The following is a 25,291-nucleotide window of genomic DNA, read 5'->3' as shown; positions in this document are numbered from 1 at the left end:
AATATTACGCGGAACAGGTCGTTTGACCAGCTCTCCCCAGAAGTATCAGCCAACCTTCCACACAAACTTCCTCGTGCCTGGACTTTACAAAAATTAGACAAGCCATTTACAGCACACACTTTGCTTCTCTACAAAAGAAAAAGGACACTAAACTATCTAAACTACTACATGCCACAAGGGGCCACAACAGTGGTTCCCTTAACGCACCCAACAATATTGTTAATCTATCCAACTATACTCTTAGCCCAGCAGAAGAATCTGTCCTATCTCGGGGCTCCTCCTTTTGCCCCAACACCCCCACAAACATGATACAGTTTTGTGGTGACCTAGAATCCTATTTTCGACGTCTCCGACTCAAGGAATATTTCCAACACGCCTCTGAACAACATACTAATCCACAGAGACCTCCCTACCAACACTACAAAAAGAAGGATTCTAGGTGGACTCCTCCTGAAGGTCAAAACAACAGACTGGACTTCTACATAGAATGCTTCCGCTGAAGTGCATGGGCTGAAATTGTGGAAAAGCAGCATCACTTGCCCCATAACCTCAGCCGTGCAGAACACAATGCCATCCACAGCCTCAGAAACAACTCTGACATCATAATCAAAAAGGCTGACAAAGGAGGTGCTGTCGTCATCATGAATAGGTCGGAATATGAACAAGAGGCTGGTAGGCAGCTCTCCAACACCACTTTCTACAAGCCATTACCCTCTGATCCCACTGAGGGTTACCAAAAGAAACTACAGCATTTGCTCAAGAAACTCCCTGAAAAAGCACAAGAACAAATCCGCACAGACACACCCCTGGAGCCCCTACCAGGGGTATTCTATCTGCTACCCAAGATCCATAAACCTGGAAATCCTGGGCGCCCCATCATCTCAGGCATTGGCACCCTGACAGCAGGATCGTCTGGCTATGTAGACTCCCTCCTCAGGCCCTACGCTACCAGCACTCCCAGCTATCTTCGAGACACCACCAACTTCCTGATGAAACTACAATCCATCGGTGATCTTCCTGAAAACACCATCCTGGCCACTATGGATGTAGAAGCCCTCTACACCAACATTCCACGCAAAGATGGACTACAAGCCGTCAGGAACAATATCCCCGATAACGTCATGGCAAACCTGGTGGCTGAACTTTGTGACTTTGTCCTCACCCATAACTATTTCACATTTGGGGACAATGTATGCCTTCAAATCAACGGCACTGCTATGGGTACCTGCATGGCCCCACAGTATGCCGACATTTTTATGGCTGACTTAGAACAACGCTTCCTCAGCTCTCGTCCCCTAATGCCCCTACTCTTCTTGCGCTACATTGATGACATCTTCCTCATCTGGACCCAGGGAAAAAAAGCCCTTGAGGAATTCCACCATGATTTCAACAATTTCCATCCCACCATCAACCTCAGCCTGGACCAGTCCACACAAGAGATCCACTTCCTGGACACTAAGGTGCTAATAAGCGATCGTCACATAAACACCACCCTATACCGGAAACCTACTGACTGCTATGCCTACTTACATGCCTCCAGCTTTCATCCAGACCACACCACACGATCCATTGTCTACAGCCAAGCTCTACGATACAACCGCATTTGCTCCAACCCCTCAGACAGAGACAAACACCTATAAGATCTCTATCAAGCATTCTTACAACTACAATACCCACCTGCTGAAGTGAAGAAACAGATGGACAGAGCCAGAAGAGTTCCCAGAAGTTACCTACTACAGGACAGGACCAACAAAGGAAATAGCAGAACGCCACTAGCTATCACCTTCAGCCCCCAACTAAAACCTCTCCAACACATCATCAAGGATCTACAACCTATCCTGAAGGATGACCCATCACTCTCACAGATCTTGGGAGACAGGTCAGTCCTTGCTTACAGACAGCCTCCCAACCTGAAGCAAATACTCATCAGCAACCACACACCACACAACAGAACCACTAACCCAGGAACCTATCCTTGCAACAAAGCCCGTTGCCAACTGTGTCCACATATCTATTCGGGGACACCATCATAGGGCCTAATCACATCAGCCACACTATCGGAGGCTCATTCACCTGCACATTTACCAATGTGATATATGCCATCATGTGCCAGCAATGCCCCTCTGCCATGTACATTGGCCAAACTGGACAGTCTCTACATAAAAGAATAAATGGACACAAATCAGACATCAAGAATTATAACATTCAAAAACCAGTCGGAGAACACTTCAATCTCTTTGGTCACTCGATTATAGACCTAAAAGTGGCAATTCTGCAACAAAAAAACTTCAAAAACAGACTCCAACGAGAGACTGCTGAATTGGAATTAATTTGCAAACTGGGTATAATTAACTTAGGCTTGAATAAAGACCTGGGAGGGGATGGGTCATGACACAAAGTAAAACTATTTCCCCATGTTTATCCCCACCCCCCCCCGCACTGTTCCTCAGATGTTCTTGTCAACTGCTGGAAATGGTCCACCTTGATTATCACTACAAAAGGTTTTTTCCCCCCGCTCTCCTGCTGGTAATAGCTCACCTTACCTGATCACTCTCATTACAGTGTGTATGGTAACACCTATTGTTTCATGTTCTCTGTGTATCTAAAATCTCCCCACTGTATTTTCCACTGAATGCATCCGATGAAGTGAGCTGTAGCTCACGAAAGCTTATGCTCAAATAAATTTGTTAGTCTCTAAGGTGCCACAAGTTCTCCTTTTCTTTTTGTGGATACAGACTAACATGGCTGCTACTCTGAAACCAGCTATTGCAGAATGTAGCTACCTGCCTTTTGAGTATGGTAGTCTTTCCAGAGCATATTACAGTGTGTTCCCATCCTCTGTCAGGTAACTTCCAAAATGAAATGTAAAGTGTATGTGTTAACATACTGGCTAGATGGGTGCGATCATGTCTTGCTAACCTGTCTCAAGGAGAAGAGTCCATTGCTACCATCAGCAGGGGGAGTTCTTTTCACTACCTGTTTCACAGTTTCCTGATCTTACAGTGCTGATGAGGTTTCCACATTTCTAAAGCTAGCTAGCATACAGCCCAACTCCTCATGAGCAACTATACAATTATGAACCAGGTTGTCAATGTTCTATAAAAGCAACAAAAACCGATAAAGAAGTTGATTCCATTGCAGTCTTTTTAAAGGGGTTATCAATTAGAGATAGATCCAAATCCAAAAGCCCAGGCTTTGACACCCTCAAGTCAGTTTATATGACTTAATTATTTTTGGCTTTATGTAAAACTTTTTTCTCTCATTCTTATAGAAATTTATACAGAACTCAGTCTCTTGCTATAGGTATCTATAAGGAACATTAAGAACAACTTATAAAGTTTGTCATTCTTTCTTAAATTCTATAGAATATTACTATACAAATGGGGAAATCTGTAGTTTAGCTTTGTGACTTGACCCATTTGCATTTAGAAGCAGTAGCTCTTTTAAAAATTCTGAAGCCTGTTTTGACAGTGTCCTTTTAAATGTCCTTTCGCACTTTCCTTCTTGAACAGATATTTTCCCCATTCACTAAAGAAATCTCCCATTGTGAAGGGTGAAAGCAACTTTCTGTTATCAGCATTTCAGTCTATGGACTCTGTCAACTGAAGCCTTTTTCTAAGTAAATCCACCTTTTGAGTTGCTGAATTATGATATAAATCTTGCAATTTTAAACTATATTTTTGTTTATCTCTCATTAATTCAGACCATGTTTCGTTCCCTGAAAGCATTTTCCAGAACCATTAGCTGTGCAGGCAGGAATTTTATTTTAGTGGGATATAAAGTAGGAATCAATATGTTTCTGTCTGGAGTTTATCTAAGGTGACTTTATACTACAAGCACCTATAATTGCTTGCAAAGTAATTTCTAGTGCAGTTGTTTACTTGAGGGTATCAGCTGGACCTCTGAATGCATACAAAAAGCTAAGCAAGCATTCAGACAACTCAAGACTCCAGTTTTGAGCCACTTTTCCTCTAGTTTGCCTCAAAAATAAAATAATAAAATGTGTTACAGTGTCTGTCAGTAACAAAGTTTGTAGTTTTATCTGAGGAGTGGAAGGATTCCATAGTTGTTACTTGTGTAATTTCTTCCCTCCCACCATGCCCCTGGCAAATCTGTTGTGCATGCAATGGGGCAGACTCTCATTTCTCTCTCTCTCACTGAGGCCAACTACCCTCCAACTGCACAGTTTGATCCAGGTTCTCACTAGACATGGCTCCATGCAATGATCCCCCACAACACACACACACACACTCTCCCTCCCTTGCAGAGTATTCCTCCCAGAAGGATAAGGATTCTCTGCTGGGAATATACGTGCAGAATATGTTGGATTGGGTTATGTGTGTGGAAATATGAACTACTTCCTCTGACGCCTAAGCCTGACCTGGAGAGCCCTTCCATGGCTATGGTCTGGAGGGTGCATGGAGTTGAGTATGTAGGTATGGAGAGGGATGGATTAATTCCACAGTCAACTCTTTCACCTGCAACTTTCCATTTTTTATATATTGTCCCTTCACCTTTGTAGAGAGATGTTTGGGGAAGATTATAATTTAGAGATGCTCCCTCAAAAGGGGCAGTATTGTGAATGTAGGAATTTAGATATGTGCCCTGGAAGCTGGGATTGAGAACCCAGTGTAGCTGTGTACAGCAGTTCACCAGAGAAGCACTATAGTTTGTTTCATTAAAAGTTTTATTCCTTTCTAATTCACTCATTTTTTGTTTGATGAACCCCAAGATCATTACAACTTTTATCTGTTCAATGCTAATGTTCAAAGTGTGTTACTTGGAGGTGGGTAGTATCTCAAAGTGTCAGGATGGCACCTGGACAACTCTGAAAGAGCACAAGTTTGTGCTCCGGGGCATGGTTGACCTTTTTTATCTCAAGGTCAATGGGTGGAGGAAGCTGCTGGCTCATGTCAGTACTTAACTTCATACTTCACGTATTCAGATGTCTGAAGGAGATAAATCACCTTCCTGTATCATCAGTACAATGCAAAAGCCAAACTGTTAACATTGTTCAATATTAGTACGTGGTCTTATCTCTTTCAAGATCTCTGTATTCTTAATAAGAACTATGCCAGTGATGAGTGAGGTTTGAGACCAGTTATCTTTCTAGAAATTCCAGTTCCACCTGTTGCTGCAGCAGAGCCAGTAGGGCTGTTCAAACTTTTGCAAGTGAAGTAAGGTGAGTAACCTTTTTTTCAAAAGGGCTGAAGGGCTGAGAGAGGATTGCTTCCACCACCAACCCCTTATCATATTGGAGCAAATACTGTGTGACAGATTACACAAATCCACTGCTGGGAAGCTTCAGGCAAATGAGTTGAGAGGAGAGGCAAGGAATCTGTTCAGTAAGTAATACCGCCCCCACAAAGGGGTTATAGGAAATATGCTTTATTACATTATTCCAGATAATAAATCATTGTTTTTCAGATTATCAGCGTCTAAATGTCAAACGCTTTGCAGAAAGATTGTAAGAAATAGCCCCTTCCTCAGAGAATTTACTATTCTAGTCATGCTGTCTTATTTGCTTGTGCATGTTCGTATTCTGCATTTTTTATTTCCATTTGTCATGGAGTGCATGCTCCCAAAAGTTAATTTTCACATTTGAAATTGAGAGAAATAAGTGGATCTTTGAGAGAGGGAGAACTGCAATTGAGTAGAGAGTAATATTTTATTTGATTTGTTGAGGGTAAAGTTCAGATAATTATCTAGAATATGCAGTGCTTTCCTGTCAGCCTTGATACGTAATGAGAATTTACTGGTAGATATCCATAGGGAAAGTTACCTTGAATTATCACATTGAATTTTGTGCTGTACAGTTTCTGTTTGAGTGAATAAATAAAAATAGATAAAGATAGAATAGTTGAACATGTGCATATGGTGAGTCACAATCAAGACTCAGGATGGTGTGTCTCATACTGATCTGCAGAGAGAGATAAAGAGACTGACCCATTGCAATGGTAATGCAGCACCAGGCGGTCTCTTCAGTGTTGCTCTGAACACAAATGGATTGTTCTTGGAAACCTATGATGGGGAAACTTCCTGGTGGAGAAAAGGAGTTTCATTTGTCTTTCCAAAAGAATGGAAGCATGTCGGGGAAGAAGGGCTAATAACGGATGACATCATGAAAGCTGAGGTGTTTAATACCTATTTTGTTTCTGTTTTCTCTAAAAAGACTAATGATGACAGGTACTCAGCACAATTAATATTAACAACAAGGGGGAAGGAATGCAAGCCAAAATAGGGAAAGAGCAAGTTAAAGATTATTTAGATTAGTTAGATATAATCAAGTCAGTAGGGCCTGATGAAATTCATCCTCAGGTACTTAAGGAACTAACTTAAGCAATCTTGGAACCATTAGCAATTATCTTTGAGAACTCCTGGAGTACTAGGTGAGGTTCTAGAAGACTGGAGAAGGACAAACACAGAACTTATCTTTATAAAGGGGTAACAAAGAGGACCTGAGGAATTATAGACCAGTCAACCTAACCTGAATACCTGGAAAGGCACTGGAACAAATTATTAAATAATCCAATTTGTAAGCATCTGGAGGGTAATAGGATTATAAAGAATAGCCAGCAGGGATTTGTCAAGAACAAATCATGCCAAACCAACCTCATTTCCTTCTTTGATAGGATACCAGGCTTAGTGGATATGGGGAAGCAATAGATGTGACATATCTTGATTTTTAGTAAGGTGGTGGGTACGCAACCGGTTGAAAGAACATACTGAAAGAGTAGTTATAAATAGCTTGCTGTCAAACTGAGAGGGCATACCTACTGGGGTCAGTCCTGGGTCTGGTATTAGTCAATATTTTCAATAATGACTTGGATAATAGAGTAGAGAGTATGCTTATTAAATTTGCAGGTGACACTAAAATGGGAGAGGCTACAAGCCCTTTGGAGGACAGGATTAGAGTTCAAAACAATCTTGACAAATTGGAGAATTGGTGTGAAATCAGCAAGATAAATAAAGACAAGTACAAAGTATTTCACTTCAGAAGGAAAAATCAAATGCAGAACTACAAAATGGGCAGTAACTGGTTGGGGCAGTACAGCTGAAAAGGGTCTGGAACTTATAGTGGATCATATCTTGAATATGGGTCAATAATATGATGCAGCTGTGAAAAAGGCTAATATCACTTTGGGGTATATTAACAGGAGTGTTGTGTGTACGACAAGGGAGGCAATTGTCCCACTCTCCTCGGCACTGGCAAGGCCTCAGCTGGAGTACTGTGTCCAATTCTGGATGCCACACTTTAGGAAAGATGTGGAGAAGTTGGAGAGAGTCCAGAGGAGAGCCACAGAAATAATAAAATGTTTAGAAAATCTGACCTGCGAGGAAAGGTTAAGAAACTGGACATTTTTAGTCTTGAGAAAAGAAGACAGGGTGGGGGAACCTAACAACTATCTTCAAATATGTTAGGGACTGTTTTAAAGAGAACAAAGATCAATTGTTCTCCACATCCACTGAAGCTAGGACAAGAAGCTGTGGGCTTTATCTGCAGCAAGAGAAAATTAGGTTAGATACTAGGAAAAAGCTTTCTAATTATAAGGGTAGTTAAGACCTGGAACAGGCTTCCAAGGGTGCTTGTGAAATCCCCATCATTGGAAGATTTTTAAAAACAGGTTGGACAACAACTGTCAGGGGTGATCTCAGTTTCCTTGGTCCCGCCACAGTGCTGGGAGCTGAACTTGATGACTTCTTGAAGTCCCTTCCAGAAATATCCCTACATTTTTATGATCCTATGATTCAGATGGAGATCTTGTACATGTCTGTCACCTTGAAACTAGTGTGTTCTATATGGGGCTACCTTAAATCTATTCAGAAACAGAGGCTTGTTAAGGGCATCTTGCCACAGGCACACTAGATCAGTGCTCTGGGATGTTCATTGGTTGTGTATTGGCTTCTGAATAGAGTTTAAAATGTTGGTAGGTTGACCTATAAAGCTCGGAATGGCTGGGGGACTCTTTCTCTCTTGCCCACTTCCGCCCTTCCCCGGTGACATTACTGCGGCTGTGCTCTGCAGAACCACTCAAAGTGAAACAATGTTGGTTTAGAAAGAGGAGATGCTGCAACCACTTTCTCCATGGGGCCAGTAGTCTTTGGAACTTACTTCCTTGATTGGGTCTGAAATTTTTATATATAATATAACTTGTTTGAACATGTGGTCTTCAGAGTTGCATCAGAGCCCATCTATTTTCACAGCCTTTGCAGAGGGTGGGGTATTATTGAGTTTTTGGTTGATTAATGCTGGTTATAAAGAATAAGGACGGATCTGTGATTTGTGTGTATCTCTGTGTGGATGGGATTTTTAAAAGCACCAAAGGAAGTTAGAAACACAAATCCCATTGACTTTCAATGGGATTTGAGTTCCTAAGTCACTTAGGGCAGGATTTTCAAAAGTACATGTGTTTTTAATTTTGATAAAAAGCATGGGGGAATAGGGTGTTTTACATGGGGAAAAAAACCATGTACACATAACTAATAAAATATCCTAATGCAATAATTCTGCACAGAGTACCACAACTTTTGTCTTTGCTTTCTAGCTGTAGGAGTTGGACAAAAGAATAATAGATCTGAGCAATTCTTAAGCTTTCATATCCTATTTCTGTAGTACTGGGGATCTAGAGTATATTCAGATGTTTACCTCTAATGTTGTTTTGCTACGGATTGTGTCTCAAATGTTCTTCTAAAGTTCTCCTGATGCAGACTTTAGAAATGGTAACCCCACCATGAAACTCTAGTCTTGTTCAGATGTTGTGTAACTCTTGCTAGAACTCATTAACTTTTTATTGTGGCTGCAATTAAAACGCACAGATTTAAAGAATCCACCATCTTAAGATCCAAAAATACCAGCCAGATGTTTATTACAAATCACAGTAATTGCATTTTTTTTTTGCCTGCGTTCCTTACTGAAGGTTCTTTGGCACTATGTTAAAAAAGAAAATGGGCTACTTGGATCTGAATCTTAATTCCAGCCTTACTGATCACACAGCAGGACACAATTTGTTAAAAATATCAATTCGTTTTCACTGTAAATTTCACCACTTTCTAATCTTTCCCTCTAATTTCTATATTGATTTGAATTAATTGTTATTCAAGGAGTCACAAGCTCTTCCCTCTGACCTCCTCATGACTTGCACTGATGCTCTATCATACTTGATTTGCATTTTAACTGTCAACGGTTTTTCAGCATCAGTTACTGGCTAGAAAGGAGATTTTTTTTATTTGAGCAGTTCAGCTCAGCACTTTTAAAAAGTCTCATATTTCAAAGAACTGGAGTAATCTATTTTTAAAATATATTTAATGTTTTGAAAGAGCTGAATTTAAAACAGTGTGACGTTGTAGTCTCTTGATTCCGGGATGGCCTGGTGCGGAAGGTTGCCCTTGTGCTTAAGGCTTAAGGCACTACACTGAGGCCTGGTCTACACTGCGTGGGGGGGCGGGCGTTGGGGGCAGGCGTTGGGGAGGGGTGGATCGATCTAAGGGCATGGCTACACTTGCAGATGTAGAGCACTTTGAGTTAAACCAGCCTTCATAGAGTGCAGTAGGGAAAGCGCTGCAGTCTGTCCACATTGACAGCTTCAAGCGCACTGGTGTGGACACATTTGCAGCGGCATTGGGAACGATGCATTATGGGCAACTATCCCAGCATGCAAGAGCCTGCAATGTGCTTTTCAAAATGGGGAGGGGGGGTGGAGTGTGACAGGGAGTGTTTGTGTGTATGTGGGGGGGAAAGAGTGTGGGTTTTTGAGTGGCTGAGAGCATGTCAGCATGCTGTCTTGTAAGTTCAGACAGCAGCAGACTGCCCTTCCTCCCCAGCCCCTCTCCCTCACAGCATTCCACACTAATGGTTGCTTTGTCTCGGAGCAGATAAGCAGCCAGCTGTCAGAAACAGAGCTTTGAAAGGGCATATCCGCATTCTTGCAGCAATTCAAAAACAATGACAAGAGTGGCCACTTGACTTAAGGGGATTATGGGACCTTTCCTGAGGCCGATCAGAGTGCAATAATGCAACACCTCGTTCACACTGATGCCCAGGCATTGTAGCCAAGACGCAGCAAACATTATTCCACTCGCTGAGGTGGAGTACCAGGAGCTCTCTTGGTGCGGAGTCAGAGCGCTCTACGTGCCTTGCCAGTGTGGATGGGCAGTGAGCTAGGGTGTCTGGGGCTGCTTTAATGCTCACTAACTCGCAAGTGTAGCCAGCCCCTAAGTTACACAACTTCAGCTATGTGAATAATGACGTACTTAGATCTACTCCCCGCGGTGTCTTCACTGCGGTGAGTCGACAGCTGATGCTCCCCCGTTGACTCTGCCTGCGCCTCTCACTCCGGTGGAGTACCGGAGTCGACGGGAGAGTGCTCTGCGGTCGATTTATTGCGTCTAGTCTAGACTAGATCGCTGCCCGCCGATCCTGCAGGTAATGTAGACAATCCCTAAGACTCAGGGTTCCATTCCAGGCACTGCCATGGACTTTCTATGTGATGCTGGGTAAATCTGTGAATTTCTCCATGCCTCGGTACCCAAATTTCTGTGTGTAGATTATTTCTCTGCCCCTCTTGATTACATAAATTGTAAAGTCTTACAGAGCAGGGAGTATTTTAGTATTGATGCGTGTATATGGCTTTCCACAATGGGGCCCTAATCCTGATTTAGGTCTCCAATATGTAATGTAAAAATCTCTTAATGGCACAGACAAGCAGGCTAGGGATGGTCTTAGTACTAGATTTCTAATAATTGGCTAACTTTAAGTGATGTCACACAGTCCCATCTAGTGGGTAGAGCAGGAGACTAGGAGTCATCCAGTAACTAGCTGTGTAATAAGTCACTTAGCTCATCTGTGCCTAAGTGCTTATCTACACGGAGACTTAGTGTGTGGCAAGCTGGAGTGTGAATATATAGCACATTAGCCTGCTGCTTGCTAAGTTGCTTTGTGATCCTGCTACTGTGCACTAAAAGTTCCTCAGTGCGCTTTGACATGCACGACATAGTGTGAAGTTCCCAAGTGGTTATAGATCTGTTTATAAGCATCTGAAAGAGTACTTGAGAGTATCTTGCCAGAGTGATTTTTCAAAACTAGGGTATCCTAGAGACCGTCTAGAACAGGCATATGGAAATTAGTTCTTTATACGGAGCTGCAAACACCTGACTCGTGGGTAGAGTATCTAACTGAAATATAGTGAGACAGTCATTGAGACTACTTCTTCTTCTTTATCTACCCAACTGGTACATTCAAATGCTTTCAGCTTTCCATCAACTGTGAAACAAATAAATAGGTGACCAAACCAGCATGCTGTAGTACCATTGCAATGTCAGAGTTCTCTAGAGAGTTACCAAAAGGCAACTGTTGGGAGCCCACAAATTAACTTGATCATGGTCCATTTTTCAGGTATGCAGACTTCCAGTTAGAATAACTGACTTTGTTGTTTTTCTGCAGCCTGTTGATTAAGAGACAGTTTAACCCTATGCTTTTAGGATCAGTGCTAAGGTGATCTGTATGCTAGTATATCCAGAGACTACAGGACTGCCAGTTTGCTTGTGAGATGGATGACTGATGATTTGACATGACTGTCTGAAAGTGTTTCTTTCAATTATCTGAGTGACTGACAACTCAAAAGATTACACATGGAAACATCCTTGGTTATGTATAAATCAGTTTGATCAGCAAACATGGAAGTGCATCTGATTCTCTGTATTTGCTGATGATGTACATAAATAAGAATGATTGGTTACTTCCACTTCATAGAATATCAGGGTTGGAAGGGACCTCAGGAGATCTAGTCCAACCCCCTGCTCAAAGCAGGATCAATCCCCAATTTTTGCCCTAGATCCCTAAATGGCCCCCTCAAGGATTGAACTCACAACCCTGGGGTTAGCAGGCCAATGCTCAAACCACTGAGCTGTCCCTCCCCCTGATTTGCCTTATCTCACATGATCAAACTATAATCAATAGCCGGTATGTCAGGCTATCTCAAACAGCAGATTTATGGACCTTGGGGATGGTATAATAGCCAACATACAAATTAAAAACAGTACAAACTGCCTTTACTTTTATTCTCAAGTGTCCTTGAGATGCAGCAGCTGAACTGGATTCCACATAACAAAAGAGAGATCAACAGGTTCATAATAAATCTAAATCAAACAAATTAGATTATCCTAACCATTAATTATTTCCAGACATTTGGTTGAAATGGAAGGCAATAGATTTCTCTTTCCCTCTGCACAGTGAAGCTTTTTAGCAATGTAAATATAGCCAGACTATGTATTCATAATATTAAAAACAAAATACAGCTTTCTGTATTTCCTTACATAGGACCCTTTAGTGTTGTTACTTCTATCGCTTCTAATTTGAGACTCTAATGCGGAAAGCAAGAATAGAGGTTGAATACGGTCTGCTTAGTACAAGCTGTAAAAGAGAAACATTGCATGCTTAATGTTTGTTTGCATTGTAGTGATGTGTACAATATATAATACCAAATGGCAGTTCTTCAGCTTCATTAGATAGTAGTTTAAAAAACTTAAATATTTCTTTAAAATATATTTGCAGTACCTTTTTATCAACCTTTTGAAATTAGTACAAAACCTGTACATTCCAGAATTGTTTTGTGCATTGCATAGATGAGAAAATCACTGGAAGTTCAGATAGCTTTTAGAACATTCGTTAAATGATCACAATACTTATGTATGTTTATGTGCATACATTTCACTTTAACAGTTTTTAGAGTAACATACTTTTACTCCATGTTCCTTTTCTTAAATCAATGGCAGTAGGAGAGTCCTGTAGTTAGTTATACTGGGAAGCGGCATAATCTAACAGTTTTTTTTTTCCCCCTCATTTGGAAGCTGCCATTTTCTGCTCCAGAATTTAAACTTTTTTTAAAAAAAAAAGTCACTAGCTCTTTTGATTGAAAATGTAACCTTTTAAAATTGGGAGACAATGAAGGGTAAATGGTGAGTCTGCAGACAGCTGAAACACTAGCTTTGAGAATTATGGACTTTCCTCATTCATCTCTCAGTGGTGCGTACTCTGAAGTCAAATGACAGATGAAATATTTCACAGCTGACCAAAAGGGGAGGAGGGAAAAGTCAGTCATACACACCTGTTGCCTCTTTCATTGTGGCTGGAAGGCTCCGTTTTATAGCTGCTTCCCAGACAGCTCTGACTAGGCCAGGGATCGGCAATCTTTGGCACTCAGCCCGCCGGGGTAAGTCCACTGGCGGGCTGGGCCGGTTTGTTTACCTGCCGCGTCCGCAGGTTCAGCTGATCGCAGCTCCCGCTGGCCGCGGTTCGCTGCTCCAGGCCAATGGGAGCTGCTGGAAGCGGTGCGGGCCGAGGGGTGTGCTGGCCGCCTCTTCCCGCAGCCCCCATTGGCCTGGAGCAGCAAACCATGGCCAGTGGGAGCTGCGATTGGCCAAACCTGCAGATGCGGTAGGTAAACAAACTGGCCCAGCCCGCCAAGGGGCTTACCCTGGCGGGCTGCGGGCCAAAGGTTGCCGATCCCTGGACTAGGCACTTCATTATCCTGGTCTGGAGAACTGAGCTGGTGTCCTGTGCTGTTTCTTCATGAGTGGGGCCACTCTAGGTGGACTTTAACAGTAGGAACTAGCTGAGAGGACTGTCTACACAGAGATATAGGCTAGAGCATAGCCTACTACTCAGCCAAGGCCATAGACTTGGAGCTGGGACTAGAGCAATGCTGGATAGCGCTCTAGCCATCTCTCTTGGGCCACAGAGGCTTGCTATCAATTACCAGTGAACAGTAGGCAGAACACTCCAGCAGGGGAACAAGGCACAGCCAGAGCTGGGCATTTGCTTATGGCAGGAAGCATTTGACCCCTCACCCATGCTGGGACAAGCAATGACCAGCAACCCAACTGTAGCCCTCCACTGCTCCAGGACAAGGAATAAATGGGGCAGAGTCTCAAGGAGCTGCTGGAGTCACCCAGGGTGATTCCAGAGCCATCTTGGAACAGAGCAATTCCTGTGTTCCTGCAGCCATATCACACTTAAGTTCTGGTAATTATTGTCATTTATGTATTTACTTAATACATAAGGTATAGTCTCCAAATATGCAAATTTGGGCTCAGGTAATTTAAAGAGAATTGCCACATTTCTTAACCTTCAGCCTTAATAAGATATGTTGGTATTATGAAGATGAAATGAGACTGAAGTCACAGTTTAACTCCGAGTGGGAGAGCATTGCTTTGTGCGCTGAACTTAGGTGAGTACTACTAGTTCTTCCTTTTCTTTTTTTTGACCCCTTCTGATTGGCCAGGAGTCTATGCTATTACACTAATCCTTCAGGCTGCACTATGTATATTTCTGATTATAGTTAAATCTTCATTGTGAGGAAGCAGATGCAGTCTATGCCATTTTAAAAGTTCCAATTTTTAAGGACTTGATAAACTGTTTCATGGCATTATGTGTTTGGGCTGCATGGAAACTTAAAGCTTTTAGCTGGAAAATTGCTATGACCTTAAAATTAGGATTTCCCGATGTGAACTTTTTTGATGTACGAAAATGAAATTTTTCTACAAATGAAAGCTTAATGAATAGCTCAGTGCCTGACCTTGTACCATTTTCAAGTCCTGAATTAATGCAGTCAGGATTACCAGGGGATTCCAGATCATTAAAAAAATGAACTGTTATATTAAGTCGCTAATCAAGCAAATCAGATATGTTGTTTTCTTTTTAGATACTACTATAACTTACCCTTAATAACATCTACTGAATGTTTCATTTCATTTGAATTGATGGCCTTTTTTTCTTCTTACCACAAATGTATGAAATTATTTCAATTCTGTTTTCCTCCTAAATTGCAAATATTTTTCTTATTTTCATACTTGTTACTATTGTCAGAAGTGCAATTTTTAAATTCTTTGGTTTAAACTGATCAAATATACCTAATATGTTGTTTGACAGTGATTTAAAATATACCTAATTCAACTGCAAGGTGTGACTAAGAACATATTAAGCGTCACAATCAGGGACCCGTTGGGTTGAGATTAGGTATTACTTCACTTATCCAGCGTTAAAATGAGGAGGAAAAGAAAGTGGTGACTTTTTTTTTTTTTTTACATTCTGGGTCTTTTTCACATGAGATGACACTCAATAGATTGTGCAGATCTTCATAAATGAAAGTCTTTCTCTGTTTTTGCATGCTTGCATCAGCTATAAAATATAGTAGTTCTCAATGTTGACATCATCAGGCTTTGGCACCAATAACCTACTGAGATGAATGTGTCGATCACTGCTCTCAGGATTGCTGTTTTAAGTACTCTAAGTCTGCGCACTCTGGCAGACATTACTGCATCTGTTTATAATGTGAATTTTTAAGACCTACAGATGTAATACTGTGTAAATGAGAGATTAGATTCTGGAGCACAACATGGATAACTTCAGAAAAGACTTGCTGAGCTAAAGCAAACCAACCTAACACAATCCCTACTTGTGCTTCCTGATAATGAGTTTTAAATAACTCTTATGCACTAAGGTTTGCAATCTCTCAAAAGTGTTTGTGTCTCCAGCTAACCCCCTCCATTATCCGAAAAGGAGAGAAATCCATCCTCCTTGCTGACTTTATGGAGAATGTGCTAAAATTGACATGTTCTAATGACTGAGTTAGGCAACATCATGTATGGGATGTCTATCTGTGACATCTATCTTCTAAAATGTTTGTGCGTTGTTTTTGAGAGTTACATTTTGTGGTAATTTTTAGGTGTCAGAAATGCTCCTGGATGATAACATTTTAATATTGGACAAAACATTGGCACGGGTCAGAGGTGATGAGAGTGTTGGAGACTATCAGTTGCTACCTAGTGAATGGGCTGTAAGTTGGCTGGAAAGGTACCACTTCATACTTAGCTGCAAGTATAAAAAGCACCAGGAAAGCAGGAAGGAAACTACAGTGTGGGCAAATGCCTCAGAAGATAAGAACCTTGCCACAACTACTTTGTTGTACAGTAACAGCCATTCCTAAAATGACTTCTCAGCTTGGCTATGCCTGTTCTAGTTCAGACTTGGCAGAGTTTGTCACATGCCAAAGAGGAGAATGAAAGGAGCAGTTTTCAATTGAATGCCAAGAAATCCCATCAGACAATGTGGGACTGTATCCGATGGACAGAGTTAATGTGTCTGGTGGTCTTGCTGATTGGAAGCGCACAATTCTGAAAGCAGGCCTGGAGATTAAACCCAGAGTGACAACTGCATTGGACAGCTCCCTGGCAAAGATAATACATATTTCCAATTGCTAGCGTATGTTTTCCAAATGGTATGATACACTAGTCTTGAAGGGCCTGCTATCCACTACAGATCAGAAATGCTTGTTCTTATTAATTCTTCTGGCAATGTGTGTAATAAATTCTGTCATCTACTGTACTAAATCCTTTGGAGTATGGTAAAAGAGAATATGTGTTTGGATTCTGTGAATACAGCTGATTTCTTGAGACACCCCAGGGGATGGGGGAAAGAAATTTCAACCTAAGCATCTGTCTGTTATTGTTGGTATCCAGCAGTCCACGTGCCCACTGCTAGTAATAAACGAGGTGAAAACATACTGTTTCCTTTATAAAATTCTCTCCCTCACAAGCTTCTAGCCTATGCTTGTACCACTGTTACTGAATTAAGTAGTAATGATTTGGCATAAATGGTCTGGTGATTGCTACCTGCCAGAGAAGCATCTGTAAGAAGCTGTACATATTCCTCATTGCCTTTGATTTGTTCATCTTTCTCTGCTCTCTGTGTGGTCAAATCTCTTGTTCTTTGGTGGGCTAGATAGTGGCTCTAACACAATCTTATTAAGGGCAGTTTGGCTCTGCACCAACCCAGGTTGCATACTAGAGAGACTGTCTCTCTGAGACACACTCTCTCCTGGTGTTGCTCCTAGCACATGGGAAGTGCACATTACTTCCTCTGGTGTGCAGGCTCGGCTTTGCAGGTGGGAACATGGCCTTGCCTCCTCACCACCCCTTTTTCAACATCCTCCTTACTGGGGGTGTAAAAGCGCACCGTGCCTGTGCTCTCCAGAGTGCAGGGATCTGAGGGCAGTACTGTTGTGAGCAGCCTTTGCTGCACAAGGGCTGCTTATAACAAGGCCATAGATTTTTTTTTGATACAGTGAGTTATCAAATGTCAATTCTCCAGTCCCCTTCCTCTCTTAACCAATGAGTCAAGGTTTTGATGTCTTGGGAGGACATTCAAACTTGGTCAAATTTTACAATACTAGAATAGATGCGAAGCAGGGCTTTTACAGACCTCTTGATCTGAATGGTTATTTTTAGGGGGAAGGTGAGGTGGTAGGTGCTCCCTGTCAAAATGGCTGTGGCTCTTCAGTGTCAAGGAAAGGGGTTTTAATCAACTTGCTTCCTAATACCCCCCAAAAAGGGCAGCTGGAGGCCCATCCACAATCTCTGCTATCACAACCACTTTATTCACATTTGCCAGACTCAACCGTTGTTACCTACAAGTATGGCTTGAAACAGTGTACTCACCAAGCACACTGCCCATGAATGCCACAGTAACTGTGCCCACCAAAGGAACCTCATCTCTACTATGGTGGAAGAATCCCCATCATGTATGCATGGGTGTTCCCTTGCTTTCCCTTTCACCAGACAAGGCGATTATTACAGATGCTTCCTTTTCAGGCTGCGGGTGGGACTCACATGGATAACCACACAGTGCAGGGCACTTGGACTTTCAGAGAGACCAGGATGCCCAACAACATTCTGGAATTGCAGGCAGTCCAGGAAACTTGCTGTCAAGGTTCCTTCCCCACTCTGAACTCTAGGGTACAGATGTGGGGACCTGCATGAAAGACCCCCTAAGCTTATTCTTACCAGCTTAGATTAAAAACTTCCCCAAGGTACAAACTTTGCCTTGTCTTTGAACAGTATGCTGCCACCACCAAGCGTGTTAAACAAAGAACAGGGAAAGAGACCACTTGGAGATGTCTTTCCCCAAAATATCCCCCAAGCCCTATGTCATAAATATAAAGGGAAGGGTAAACCCCTTTAAAATCCCTCCTGGCCAGAGGAAAAATCCTCTCACCTGTAAAGGGTTAAGAAGCTAAAGGTAACCTCGCTGGCACCTGACCAAAATGACCAATGAGGAGACAAGATACATTCAAAAACTGGGAGGAGGGAGAGAAACAAGGGGTCTGTGTGTCTGTCGGTATGCTGCTTTGCCAGGGATAGAACAGGAATGGAGTCTTAGAACTTTTAGTAAGTAATCTAGCTAGGTATGCGTTAGATTATGATTTCTTTAAATGGCTGAGAAAAGAATTGTGCTGAATAGAATGACTATTTCTGTCTGTGTGCCTTTTTTGTAACTTAAGGTTTTGCCTAGAGGGATTCTCTATGTTTTGAATCTAATTACCCTGTAAGGTACCTACCATCCTGATTTTACAGGGGTGATTTCTTTACTCCTATTTACTTCTATTTCTATTAAAAGTCTTCTTGTAAGAAAACTGAATGCTTTTTCATTGTTCTCAGATCCAAGGGTTTGGGTCTGTGGTCACCTATGCAAATTGGTGAGGATTTTTACCAAACCTTTCCCAGGAAGTGGGGTGCAAGGGTTGGGAGGATTTTGGGGGGAAAGACGTGTCCAAACTGCATTTCCCAGTAAACCCAGTTAGAGTTTGGTGGTGGCACTGGATATTCCAAGGACAAAGGATAAAATTAATTTGTACCTTGGGGAAGTTTTAACCTAAGCTGGTAAAAGTAAGCTTAGGAGGTTTTCATGCAGGTCCCCACATCTGTACCCTAGAGTTCAGAGTGGGGGAGGAACCTTGACACCCTACACCCCCTTTCCTTGGGAAGGCTTGATGATAATCCTCACCAATTGGTACAGGTGAACACAGACCAAAACCCTTGGATCTTAAGAAAAATGAAAAATCAATTGGGTTCTTAAAAGAAGAATTTTAATTAAAGAAAAGGTAAAAGAATCACCTCTGTAAAATCAGGATGGTAAATACCTTACAGGGTAATCAGATTCAAAACATAGAGAATCCCTCTAGGCAAAACCTTAAGTTACAAAAAGACACAAAAACAGGAATATACATTCCCTCCAGCACAGCTTATTTTACCAGCCATTAAACCAAAGAAAATCTAACACATTTTCTAGCTTGATTACTTACTAACTTAACAGGAGTTGGAAGGCTTGCATTTCTTATCTGTTCCCAGCAAAAGCATCACACAGACAGCCCAAACCCTTTGTTCCCCCCCAGATTTGAAAGTATCTTGTCAAGGTTACCTTAGCTTCTTAACCCTTTACAGGGGAAAGGGTTTTGCCTCTGGCCAGGAGGGATTTTATATCACTGTATACAGAAAGGTGGTTACTCTTCCCTTTATATTTGACACTTGCAAAGCCTTTTTCCCATTCATTCAAGGTCACCATGTCCTCATCATGTCAGACACTATGACTTTTTTTTTATATCAGCAACCAAGGAAGAGCAAGATCCATTCCCCTGTGTGCAGAAGGAGCCACCCTATGGAACTGGTGTATCAGCAGTCAAATCACCCTGTCAGCAACTTATCTTCCAGGTGATCATAATGTGCTGATGGACTCCCTTGGCAGACACTTTGCTATCGACCATGAGTTGGAGTTACACCGCTTTGTGGTAGAGAGTATTTTTGCTCCAAGGGGATCCCCGGCAAGAGACCTGTTTGCCTCTCAAATGATCAGATATGTTCCAGAGGGGCCATGGATCTTCAATCTCAGAGCTTTCCTCTGCTCCTCCTGTGATCAGGCCATCTGAACTATGCCTTCACTCCTTTACCACTCCTACCTCAGGTTCTGCAGAAAATTCATCAAGAAAAGGCACAAGTCATCCTCATCACCCCCAACTGGCCCAGACAATTTTGGTGGCTATTGAACTATGTACAAACTACATATCAATCATTCTATGCAATAGAGGAGTGTTGTTTAACTGTTTCTAACTCTCCCATATGCATGGGATAAAATACATCTCGTATGTTGCCCTATGCACTGTATTTGGCATGTTATTGAAAACCAACATGTCAGTGGATCATTTGTACTTAAACGAATACTGTAGCTCAAGGCTAAAGTAATATCTTTCAGTTGTACATTTTCTCTGTCAGTGGGAATCTGGGATGGTGACCCAGGTGCTGTCTCCTGTCTTACTAAAATGTAAAAACTCATGGCTGAGTGACTATGCGTATATATGCTGTGCTGAAAAGGTCAATATGAATTTGGAAACTGATGTATGCTTTGGGGCATTTTCGTGTTATTACACTGAGCTCAGAGGTAAATTCATTGTATTTTAGTATAATCCTTCAAATGTAAGGCTATTCTGATTCTATTAAATAGTGTGTCACTGAAAGTTTCTTGAGGACAATGTTTTTTAATACTCAGTGTAAATAAATTCAACAGACCTGGTCTTGTTTAATCTTTCTTTTTCTCTTGAATTGCTGACACATTACCTTATATCATGTGAAAGGCATTTTGTCCTCTACTGTCAAGCAGACTTGATATAATAATAGAGCATTCTGAAAAAAATCAATCAAATACTATGACATCCTCAGGGAATATCTAGCTTAAGTGTGAGAATGTGAGTGTGAGAGAGATTTATCCTGCTTGAAAACCAGCCTGTTTTTTAACAGCTTGTAATATAATAGGGTCTACCTTTCTGCATTGTGTTGTGTGCAGATATTTAACTTATTACACATTGTGCATTGAAAGATTTTAAACAGTAAACACTTCCACAATTATTTTACCAATTGCTCTGGTACTTTTGAAAGTAATTCCTTTGAGTTTTATATGTTTACATTTTTTTCATGTTGTGTTTGTGGTTTGGGGTTTTTTATATTCAATTAATCAATGTTGTTTACAGACTTATATGGAAGATTTATTTGGCTATAGTGATGCAAACACTTGTGTAGTTGCTTCATTGCAACTTTCTAACAATAAATTGTAAGCTGATTTTTAATATTGTTTGCAGGGACCACCTACTGGTGAAATCAGAGCTACCTATGTGTGAACTCCTGTTTATCATACATTTGTCAGCCAGCCTCTCTTCTTCCTTTCTTTTCCCAAATATACACACACGTACATAACCATGATGTGTACTTATTTGGCATCTTCACATAAACAAGATGACTTCTCATAACAACTTTTAGAATCGGTCTAGAAGCTCAAGGGACTGGGTAAACTACATGACAGAATATTTCAGCTATTTAATAAATATTCCATGTATTCTTCTAGAAAACTTAATGTGAAGTGTATTAGAGCTTTGGTTTTGATCGTTATCCATTTATGTAGTAGAAAAGAAATCCAGTCACAAACTTAACTTCTTAGCTTGGTATCCTGCAATATCCTGTCAGAGACCAGAATTGCAACTGTTGCCCCTGTTGTGTGTTTGTGATGTCCAGTAACAACCTTTTTCTAGTGTAGTGGAGGATGTGTGCTGATTCACTAATGATTTGACACTATTTGAAATAACTGTTTCTAGACCTGCAATGGGAAGGAGAATGAATCATACGGGAAGGAGAATGAATCATATGAACTGGGTTCATAAGAACAGTGCTTGTAGGCTAAGGGACGGGTTTTGTGTTGTCCGTTTTTTAAGCAATATTTGCAGAGTTGATGTGACTGTGAATGAGCAACCCACTGAATGAAGGTCAATGGTTATATTTAGACTGGTCTCTTTCAGAAACCATGATTGTTCCATATGCAGTATAACGAGAACATTTTATGAGCCAACTTTTAAAAAATAAGTTATTCAAATTGTTGCACAAAAGAGAATTGTTCAAGCATGTTAAAGGATATTTTGTATTAGTTTTTTAAAATGTAAAGTATATTTTCATGCTGTACATCTGTTCCAACAAAACAGATTGGCATATCTCAAGAATCTTTCCTACAAGCCAGAGCAGAAAAATGTCTTTTTAAGAACTGTATACTTGGGGCGCAGGGGCCAGGGGGAGTCCAGCCTCTGCTTGACTTCATACTGATGGGGTAGCTTGCATCAGTTCTCTGGAAATAAGAACCAACAGGTATTCCTTCTTGATGGTTCATAAATTACTTAAAAGAAGGCATGTTTGACTGATTGGGAGTAGTACATGAAGGAGAAGGAATTACAGAGCTGGTTTTTGCTCAGAAACACTTACACTTCTAAAGGATAGAAGCTATCATCACATAGTCTGGAATTGACTGGTTAAGCAGCAGTAGATTCATCTGGGAAAGGGTACTGGACACTTTTAAATCTTTAGTCACAAAAGCCCATCATGAATGGATCTGTGTATCACTAAGGAAAACTGGTCTGCTCTCACAGATAATCAGAATGGGAAGCAGTAATGACAGAGGTGGCATTCACATTTCTCCTGACTTTGCTGGTTCAAAAGGTGTAAGAAGACTTAGGTCATTTTAAGCCTTTGTGGGTCATGATGTTGTGCTGTGCAGCTCTAGTCGGTATAAAAATTGATCATGATTCTAATTCGGGGGAGGGGCGGGCAGGCCTCTCGTGAAGTGATGCCTCCAATATGGTGAATAACCACCACTTCGTCTTTTGCAGTCACCGTAGTTATAAAGTTTCCACTCTCCTTTGGATACCAGTCCATCTGGTGGTGGTTCTGACATAGCTGGCTCTCCTACCTTTTCCTGGTTTGCTTGTGATATTACCTGACAATATGTGATCAGCGAGCAATGTGTCTGCAGAAGACATTATTCTCTTACCTATGGTCTCCAATAATTGTGCTGTTTTTCAAAATTCATCCTTCTCTCCACCTCATCATTTGTAGTTTTGGTTATCCAGCCAATTTTTAACATTCTTCTGTGACACCAGAACTTGAACCTCTGAGTTGTCTCTATGTCCTTTGTAAGACTCCAGCTCTCACACCCATTCAGGAAGGTTGACCATATGTAGCACTTCAGCAATCTAGTGTGGATGTGCAGTTTTAACTTTCAACAACACAGAAGGCTTTGGAAGTTAGTGAAAACATTTTTGTAAGCTTTATCCTTCTCCTGATTTTTTTCACATCTCCTGTCTGATGATGATGATGATCTCCCTAAGTAGGGAAAACTAACTAATTCAAAAGATGTTAAGCTAAAAATCGTTATATTACAACAGTCCTGAAAGTGTGTGTGAAAAGAAAATCCTGCCTCTTTCCTTGAAGAATAGATGGATAGAGAGATTTTGTGCAACCCTGTAAGGTGGGAGAAAGGAGGATATTGAATGGTTTCCTTCTGTTGGTGGAGACTTGGAGTTACTTCTCTCTTTTATAGGAGGTTATATACTGCTTATATTTTGTGAGTTCTGTAATTATCACTGGCTGTGTAAGAGCAACTAGCCGGGTGAGGTAATATCTTTTGTCGGACCAACTTCTGTTGGTGAGAGAGACAAGCTTTCAAGCTTATACAGAGCTCTTCTTCAGGTCTTGGAAACTTAGGGCAGGTCTCCACTTAAAATGCTGCGTCAAGCACAGCTGCACCACTGTAGCCCTTATGTGAAGATCCTCCTATGCTGAAGGGAGAGCTTCTCCCATAGGTGTAGTTAATCCACCTCCCCAAGGGGCAGTAGCTATGTTGATGGGCGAAGTTCTCCCACCAACATAGCGCTGTCTACATGGGGGGTTAACTGTCACTCACGGGTGTGGATTTTTCACACCCCTACATGGCGCAGTTATATCAATATAGGTCTGTAATGTAGACCTGGCCTTACTCAGTGCCACAGCTAAATACAAGGTGGAACAGATTGGTTAGCATAAATAGTTAACATGCATCTCAAGGGACCATTCAAAGTGAAGTGACCCATTAACACCCCTCTAGCCATAAACAGGAAGGGAAGTGGAGGAGCAATTGGCGGAATATGTTAGTGAGTTGTCATAAGTCATGAACCCAATGTCTGTTGTTCAGTCCATGATTTGTTTTTTTAAATTGTGGGTTATGACAACTATCTGTAACCCACTAAACTCTCCCCGCCCCCCCAGCCGCTTCCCTCCCCTTCCTTTCCTCTCTATCACTGGAGGGATTTTAACAGACCACTTCACCTTGAATGGTCCCTTGAAATATTTGTTAACTACTTATGCTAAACAATCAGCTCCACCTTGTTTTTAGCTGTGATTCTTTGAGTAAATTTCTCAGACCTGAAGAAGAGCTCTGTGTAGGTTCGAAAGCTGGTCTCCCTCACCAACAGAAATTGGTTCAATGAAAGACACTACCTCACCCACCTTGTCTCTCTAATATCCTGGGATAGACACGTTACAACAACACTGCCTACAGTATTGGCTCTGAAAGACATTCTGAGGTTTGCTTTCTGAAGAAAATGCTCTGGCATGTAAAATTATGTTGTTGTGTATCTGTTTCTTTGTTACTTGAGAACATGGAGTGAGGCAAGTTACCTGGATATGAGCAAATGTGGGTAAAGGCTGTAGCTAAAACAGAAGATGCTTGAATCGGAGTAGGGAAGGATATATGACATTGGTGAGAACATTGCATTGTCGTTTCATATTAGCCAAAGGCACGTCCTCACTGAGCTAGGGATTTAGGATAGGAAGCTGATCCAAGAGCCTTCTCCACCCTTTTGAGGGGTCTGCAATTTCCGACTCTTTTTAATTCTCCCTCCTCACTCCTTTTATCACAGCTATGGTGCAACATGCGCCGGCAGCCTGTGGGGCCGGGGGAGCTTGACCAGTCTACCCTCATTCTTTATAATAAAACCAAGCTGTCTGTGCTGATGGTAATGGTGATTATTTTTTTCCAATTCAAATTCATTAACCTTTAAGAAATTGGCTAGAGTTCTGGAAGGGGTTCCTCTTCTGAGGACTGTGCTCAGGAGGAGAGGGGGATTCCTGGCCATTGAGTAAATCCAGGAACCATAGTGCAGCAAGTCTGACCCTGACTTGCCTCTTCCCTTCCTAGGATCCTTTCCCATGGTCGGAGTTGTCAGTGTGACCTATACTGCAACCAGTTCCTGCCTTATCCCTCAGATTGGAACAAATGAAGGAAAGTGTGAAGTATAGTAGAAGGCAGGGAAGAATTAGCACAGAATTGACAAGGAGGAAGTGGAGCCACAAGGAGTGATGGGGAGTGTAAGGCCACTAGATCCCAGTGTGTGTGCATGTGGACATTGCAGGTCTTAGCTGAGAAAGAGATGACTGGGGAGGGGCAGGAGATGGGATTTGGAGCACATATGTTCTCTTTATGGGGGCATGGAGAGAACTCATGGGAAGGAGAAAGCTGAGGACACATTTACTAACATTTAGGCCCTTGGTGTGTTAAAGGTTAATGCCTCCCTAACTATTGGTGTCCTTATGGGATACTTGCAAGAAACTATCA

At 41.6% G+C, this 25,291-nt stretch overlaps 1 protein-coding gene across 1 annotated transcript in view; it reads left to right on the top strand.

Moving 5' to 3' along the window:
* The window catches only part of ATP10B (ATPase phospholipid transporting 10B (putative)), a 236,500-nt gene that overhangs the window by 32,545 nt on the left and 178,664 nt on the right, over window positions 1-25,291 (top strand). The window lies entirely within an intron of this gene.

This window comes from Chelonia mydas, chromosome 8 (assembly GCF_015237465.2).
Source record: "Chelonia mydas isolate rCheMyd1 chromosome 8, rCheMyd1.pri.v2, whole genome shotgun sequence".
NCBI classification, from domain to species: domain Eukaryota; kingdom Metazoa; phylum Chordata; order Testudines; family Cheloniidae; genus Chelonia; species Chelonia mydas.
The sequence above is the reverse complement of the archived record's forward strand: the minus strand, read 5'-3'. Positions and strand labels throughout refer to the sequence as shown.